This window comes from Curcuma longa, unplaced genomic scaffold, assembly GCF_044706935.1.
Source record: "Curcuma longa cultivar G26 ecotype Majalengka, Jawa Barat unplaced genomic scaffold, ITB_CL_G26_1.1 contig_24754, whole genome shotgun sequence".
Classification (NCBI taxonomy): domain Eukaryota; kingdom Viridiplantae; phylum Streptophyta; class Magnoliopsida; order Zingiberales; family Zingiberaceae; genus Curcuma; species Curcuma longa.
In genome coordinates, this window is record NW_027432524.1 from 1 (window position 1) to 7,209 (window position 7,209).

Here is a 7,209-nt window from a genome sequence, read left to right on the forward strand (position 1 = left end):
CTGTTGTTTATCTTACTTGAGAATTACCAAGGAAGGATAATTTGGAGATGACTTCCTCTCAAGTCTCAAAAAGAGAGAAGAAAGAAAGAGTGTCATCTTTTTATAAGGAAACGTGAGTAGAGAAAACATCTGAATCCTCAACCATAATCATCATAAAGTAACCTTCATATTTATCATTTGCAAGTTGCAACAAGCTAAGCAAAAAGAGGGGGGAGGGGAAAAAATATAAGTGGTTAGCTTCTGCACGAGACTCCTGCTAATGGAAAGACAAAAATGGCGGGTCGTTCGATCAACACAAATTTACACTGCTAATAAATAAAAACACATCTATCATCGACCTTAATTTGTGATAGAAAGTTGGCAGAATGATCCCTCTAGACGTTCAGGACCATTTTCCCAGTTGTTTTCTTCCCCTTTACGACCAATTTAATCTCTCGAGGGAGCCCTGTGGATGCTTGCTTCCCCGCTTCTCAATGGCTCAAACCATATGGAACCATCAAATCTTATGATGGTAATGTATCAATTCTTTTGGATAATACATGATCACTAATAACTAAAGCAAGCATGCAGAAAACAAGCAAAGAACACAAAACAAAACAAGACATGAGCAATCCTGATAAAACTTACTCCATGGTCGGCGAGCGTTGCCGGGCTTCTGCAATGGAAGAAACAACGAGTCCTTTCATGATATCAAGCTGAGATGCGAGAAGGCTTCATCTACGCAATTTCAGTAGCAGGAACGTTATCATCTTCATCAGCGATCAGATTATGGAAGGTACAAACAAGAAAATGACAATAATCAGAGGTGAAAAAAAAGGAAACCGATCTACGACGTGTGAGAGACACGGAACAATCCCTCAGGCTTCCAAATAATGGAGCCATGCAACGACGCAGTATTAACATACATTTCAGAAATCTAGAAGGATGTAGCCCGAGCTCTTGAAAGAAGAGATCATATAATTCAAGGGAAAATGACAGAACTAAGAGATACAAATTTTTTTTTTTAAAAAAGAGAAGAAATAAGCTGACCAATGCTGAAAGAATAGTGTTGCGGAGAGGAAGAAAAAGAGGCAGATGCTGAATGGCGCAGGATGTGGGGAAGAAGAACACACAGTACTTCTTGTTCAGCTCAGGGGTTCCCTTTTTTCTAGCTGTGGAGTTACCTGGTGGAAGGGTAGATCGTCGGGTGACAGGGAGGGGTCCCCAGGAAAGAATGTTTAATTCGCGACCTTCACCGTGACACCGAGTCCAGAGTCCTTGACCGACTTCTTATCGTTTTAAAATTATTTATGGGCAAAACATCCAAACGTACCTCTTAAAAGTGATTCGACTGGTTTCCTTTTAATTCGATGGGCCAATTACCAAACTGTTTGTTTTGGGACGACGACAAGTTTGGGAGATCATAATGAGTTGGTTAGTAGGTGTTGATATTTTGTTCCTTAATTAGACTTGTATTATTAAAATTTATTTATTTAATAAGCGAACTGCAATAATTTTGGGTTTGAACAGGAAATTTGATAATTCATTTACAGCTATACTCTTAATCAAAACTGAAATTGATGGGGAGATATTTAATTGTTAATTAATCTGTAAGGATCATTTATTAGACTTTGCTAATAGAACTTTGCGGCAGTGAAGGTAATTCTGCATTTACTTCCAGGTGTTTACAATTACCTCAGTGCATCTTTTTCCAATTTGTGTTCTTCAGCGTCACCTCCACAATGTGTTTGAATGTCTTCAAAGAGTTGAGCTAACAGTTTGCTCTTCAAAGATGTTACAAAGAGAAAGAAGACAGCGAGCCTGATTAGGATAAATTAAAAAATCATTATTAGAAAATATATGTATTTATACATGTCGGCGGATCTTATACAGATATTGCATTCTTATCCAACCATGGAGATCTATGGGACATATAAGGACATGAACAGTAGTCACAAGTCCGTTGTCCCTATCACCGAATTAAAGGCCCGTCTCAATTTCTCCTTTTAAGTGAAAGCTTATCGTCTCAAAGCGACAAATAAGACAGAAAGATAGGAGAAGTTTTGTTTTTCCAGTCTCTATGGCATGACCAAGAGGGAATTATCTCTTTTTTTTTGTTGTTGTAAATATCTCCAATGGCACATAAACTAGTCAATTCTTAAATTATTTTAAAATCTGCCTTTTTGTGAATATCTCCACTGCCACTTAGTCATAAATTTACTACTGAAAAACCATCAATGCAACTGTTAATAATCTAGTAAAAATAATACATCGACACAAAAATAAGTAATGTGTGTTAGGGAGAACACAAACTCTTGGTGCTACGTAAATTTAAATTGCCAGTGGGGAGGTACAAAGGGGCACGCGCTAGGCAATATAAACATACATGCATGCCTACTTGTTACAAAGAATTCTAGTTATATCATATAATGCACTACTAATTTGGAGATAGAAAATGTACTCGAGCAAGCAGATACTCCTTGCCAGCCACCCAAACTCCAGTTTGTGACCACTGGATATCCTCCCAATCCAAGCTATCATACAATATCTGAGCAAAAAACAAAGAGGAGCAAACGAGTTGTTGTCGAGGAACAATGTTTTCAAAGCGGATTTGAGTTTTGAAAAGAAATCTTAGCAGTATAACCCTAAAAGGTTATCTTTGATTAATTAGTAGTACCTCTAGATGTTCCCCCGGTAAGGGGATTCCTGCCGACCTCATAAGCTTCTCAGGCAATGGCGTTTTACAGCGGGACCACTTAAATACATCAATAACAGTCTCACGTTTGCTTGGAATTTCTATCTCCATTTGGAACATGCAAACAACCATGGTTTTGTAGTTTCTCATGCTCAAAATCTATTGCTTGAGAAGTGGATGGAATGGCCTTCTCTCCATTAAAACAAAGTTCATATCTGCAACAAGGAGGTCGCAAGTTAAGAAATGGCTATGTTGCCAAAAGTAACTGAACTTATGTATAATTATAAAGTAAATTCTCTAATTTATTTGTTGGAACTCTCTCCAACTTGGTCAATTCTATCTTTTTCTGCTTCAAGTAAATTTCTATCCAATAATATTGCTAATTAACTTTCAGCATTCTCCATCAGATTATAAGAGTTTCATCCAGATAAACTGTTTTATCAAAAGCAATAGACTCCACTAACTGTATTCCATAAAATAATAAACAGACAAGCGTGCACAAATAGTGCAACAAATGAAATTCCATCATCTCATCAGGAAACTACCAAGTTTTACAGAAAAAACATTAAATTCCTCGATGAGGTATTTTTCATCTAGTCAGCAATGATCCCAAATCCTAACCAACAACAACAAAAGCTGCATTAGTCCCAGATAACAACAATAATCTTAACGAGCAAAGAATAAGGGAGTAGAAAACAAGGTTATCAGACATCTTACGAGTATAAAAATTTATCAAGCACATCTTTTAAAAGTAATTTATTGCCATTTGATATGATAAAGGAAACAATATAAGAAAGCAATGTGGCAATAAGCACACCTGTTGAAATGTGTCTCCAAAAATAAAACTTCTCCTTTCTTTAATCGTGCAGAAGTATAAAGAGGTTTCTTGAGACCCTTATCAGCAACAATATTAATTGTGCAATTTCAGCCTAAGGAACATAAGAAAGAAATCATTCCAGGGGAAATAATGGGGTAAAGGCTGCATCATGCACTCACAGAAATAAGAAATAGCAAGTCAGTACCATTATGCATGAAACTAGAAAACAGGTGCCCCCACGGGCGGGGTCAACTGGTCAGGACATGTATGCTTGCAAGAAGAGGTCGGCGGTTCGAGGGTCATTGGTAGCAATTGCGATAATATCAAAATCTGCCATGTACAAAACCCACGACCAACATGTCCTGACCAGTCCCGCATTCACCGTGATTTACCTCCTCACAGATGGTCGGGGGGCCGATCGTGTGGGGCCGCTAGGTTGGCGGATTCCAACCTTTGCTTGCAAGAAGAAAACAGGTGATGTGCAAATGGAGAATTCTGAGCTTGAGGGGACTTGTGACATTGTATCAAAAGAAGCACAGGATAACTTATTTAAAACATGAGGTTTATACAACTCCTTAGCATGAACAACCACATCGGCGTCTCCAATTTCACAAGAGCACCATAAGAGGGGAAAGCAAGAACATTAATTGTACACAAGTTCAATTTATAATTAAACAGTCTCAGTAAGAAGAATACTTGACTATCTATCAAATAACACAAATCTTATACAAATATGCAAATCATAGATGAATCAGATCCTCCTTGAAAGATCATAATTACATAATCTTGCTCCCAAATTGGAGCAATGATGAGGATTCAGGTCCTCACCATTGGCTCTGACACCCTGTACACAGAGAAAGGAAGAAAAGCCTCACTGCTTGTTTATATGGAATCTTTTATATTTCATTATACAAATGTCTGTCATTAGGTTATAACAGTGGTGTAAAGTAGTATGCTTCAATGTGACTAAACAAATTGCAACTCTGAAATTTTCAAATGATGCATATTCTAAGATTTTCAAGATAACGCTAAATAAGAAAAGTTAGACAGACAGTTTAACTCTTGATTATGGTTAATTCATTGTTTGAAATTGGCAAATTGATTCTCACTTTAAATTCTGCAGTTTGTCAGTGGTAGCATAGTTTATATTTCCAGAGCGCCCTTATAACATAATATCTAGTTTTCATGCTTTTATCTAAAATACATTTATATTAATATTTTATTGTTTTTATGTATACAGATAAATATGATTTGAATATTACTTTCGATATGGCCTTGCTGATTATGATGATGTGTAGAGACAAATACCTGAAAAAGCAATATCACCGAATAAATTCTGAAGTAAACTTGATGAACAAGTTACTTAGATTTTTTTAAAAAGCCCGTAAACTATCTACCTTAAATATGGAGAGAAGCAAATATTTCTTTAGTATTGACATGACAATTGAAATTGCAATTACCATGGTTCATTGCAAAGATTGTACTGAATAGTAACTTCTCGAACAAATCTTTGATGACGCAAAGCATTCTGCAAAAGAAAATAATAGAAAAACTATCAAGATCAAGGAGTGATCCATCAAGCTTCCATACACAGTAAATTGAATAACACAAAGGAGAAATCCAAAATCTTATGATTCACTTTCTACCATATGAAATTTATTTTTAGATATTCAGAAACTACAATCTACTTACGAAAGTTTTGCAACCATTAAAGAAACAACTGTGCGAAACAGGGAGGTAGTTTAATTTTTTATGGTCTACATGCTAAAACCATATGTCTGATTTGAAAAGGTACTATATGCCCTAGTGACATATGAGTATCTCAAGGGAATTGCATTAAGTGAACTACCAAGGGCTGTGATTGAGACTAGAAATTAAGATCATTGTCACCTGAGGACTCCTAAATCTATATGATTGGAATTCAGCTTAGGGGTGAAATAGTATATTAATGTTAAATAATTAAACCAACATAGAATATTAATGTTGTATGATCGTTCTGATGAGATTATGATTGAGATTGTTATCTATGTTCAAGGTTAGACTTTGTGTTAACAATACCATATGGTAGGAAGATAGTGGGTAGAAGGTTAGATTAGGTTAGTGTCATAGACATTGCTAGAAGCAGGTCTGCGAAGACATGGTCGACAACCAGGTTTCAGATGCTAAGGTGAAGAGCTAACAGGATCGCTCTCGAACACTCCGTGGACAATTTGGGAAGACCTTGAGGATCTTACGCGAAGGGAATGTCATGCCAAGGTTATCAATTTTGGTTCAATCGGGGGCTCATAATATATTGGTATGTGAACCAGCACTCCTTCCACATGGGTATTGAGTATGGGATTAGCATAAGAACAGCTAGATCTGGGAAGGAAGAAATGCCATGGATCTTGCTAGAAATGGATCCGTAACAACATGATTTCCATAGTTTTACCTCCTACCTAACTGAGGCTGACTGAAGAGCTAGGAGGCTCATTTTAGTCCCACATGTCCAAGTTTGGGAGGACTTTTGACCCTTGTTTGAAAGGGATGCCACCACCTAAGCTGCTATCATTTTGGTTGGATCACATCTATTAACAGTTAGATTCTACATTCCACAGAACACAATTTGTAAAATTCATCTGTTAATATATCTAATAAACTTCTACACTATACAGCATATTATGGATTTGCATTTAATATCAATGGTTGAAAAGTTAAAAAAAAAAGGATAATAAAAAAATGTCAATTGCTTTAATAGATTGTAGATAATGATATAAACAATTAGTATTTTTTTACTATGAAAGTGAATTTTCAGGGTGTATATTAAATCTTGTGAAGAGATAATTGTACTACCGAAGCTGCAGCTCTTGTTGTCATCGTACGCTCAACTGATATTGGAGCTATTGTTGGCTCCACTGCTGATGTATATGTAAGTCGAGGTTCCAGATCAATTGTCCCACCACATTTCTGTCATCAGAGATAACCACATTAAAATGAGAAACAGTCAGATGAGATATATGCAATATAAATTCATTAAAATGCAAGTAAGAAGCATTCCAATCATAAATTATTCTAGACGTGCGCCCTCTAAAGCATAAATAGAAAACAAGACTGATAATGACAATGAATTTTCAGGAGCGCATGAAACTTAAGAAAATCAGTCAGGAAAGATACATACCTTCACAATGCAGCAATGCTCAACACGAAAACTACAATCAATTCCTTCACCCCATGCCCGTGAACGTACATTGTTTCGTAAAGTTGAGGTATAACCTGTAATAAGGAAGAGGGAAAAGCAACTTATTGGATAACACGCAAAGAAGTATTCTAATTGCAGAAATGTAATAGTCACAGATAAAACGTACAATAGTAGTACAGCTGCAAGTAACAAGTTCGTAAATAAAGAATGATTTTAGTTTTTTTAAAAAAATGTAGCTCTTGATAGAGCAAACATTCTTCAAGCATCAATCTAAAGCAAAAAATCAAAAGAAAACACTTAGAAGAAGTACAAAATGCATGTAATGCAACGTGGCCATAGAAACATGGTGAACTAGCCATAAAAACAAACACAAGCAACTTTAAATTAGAAGGTGGCCAAACAACTCATCACTGACAACCAGAAATAAAGCAGCAGAACTTCTAGACCTGATGTCGTACTCAGGCTTCCTAACTTAAATCTGAATTCAGGGTAGTTATTTTGCACTGTTAAACTATCAAAAAAAGATCTACTGAGGGTAAT

General features: G+C 36.2%; 1 long non-coding RNA gene and 1 pseudogene across 1 annotated transcript; both read right to left on the reverse strand.

Annotated features, from left to right (window-relative positions):
* Nucleotides 1-142: 142 nt before the first annotated feature.
* Nucleotides 143-1,047, reverse strand: LOC141818419 (uncharacterized). The gene is made up of 3 exons (XR_012600964.1): nt 1,030-1,047; nt 628-749; nt 143-502 (listed from the first exon to the last, which is right to left on the reverse strand). It is a non-coding gene; the product is annotated as an uncharacterized LOC141818419 (long non-coding RNA).
* Nucleotides 1,048-2,379: 1,332 nt separating this feature from the next.
* Nucleotides 2,380-6,737, reverse strand: LOC141818420 (uncharacterized; annotated as a pseudogene).
* Between the last annotated feature and the right edge of the window lie 472 nt (nt 6,738-7,209).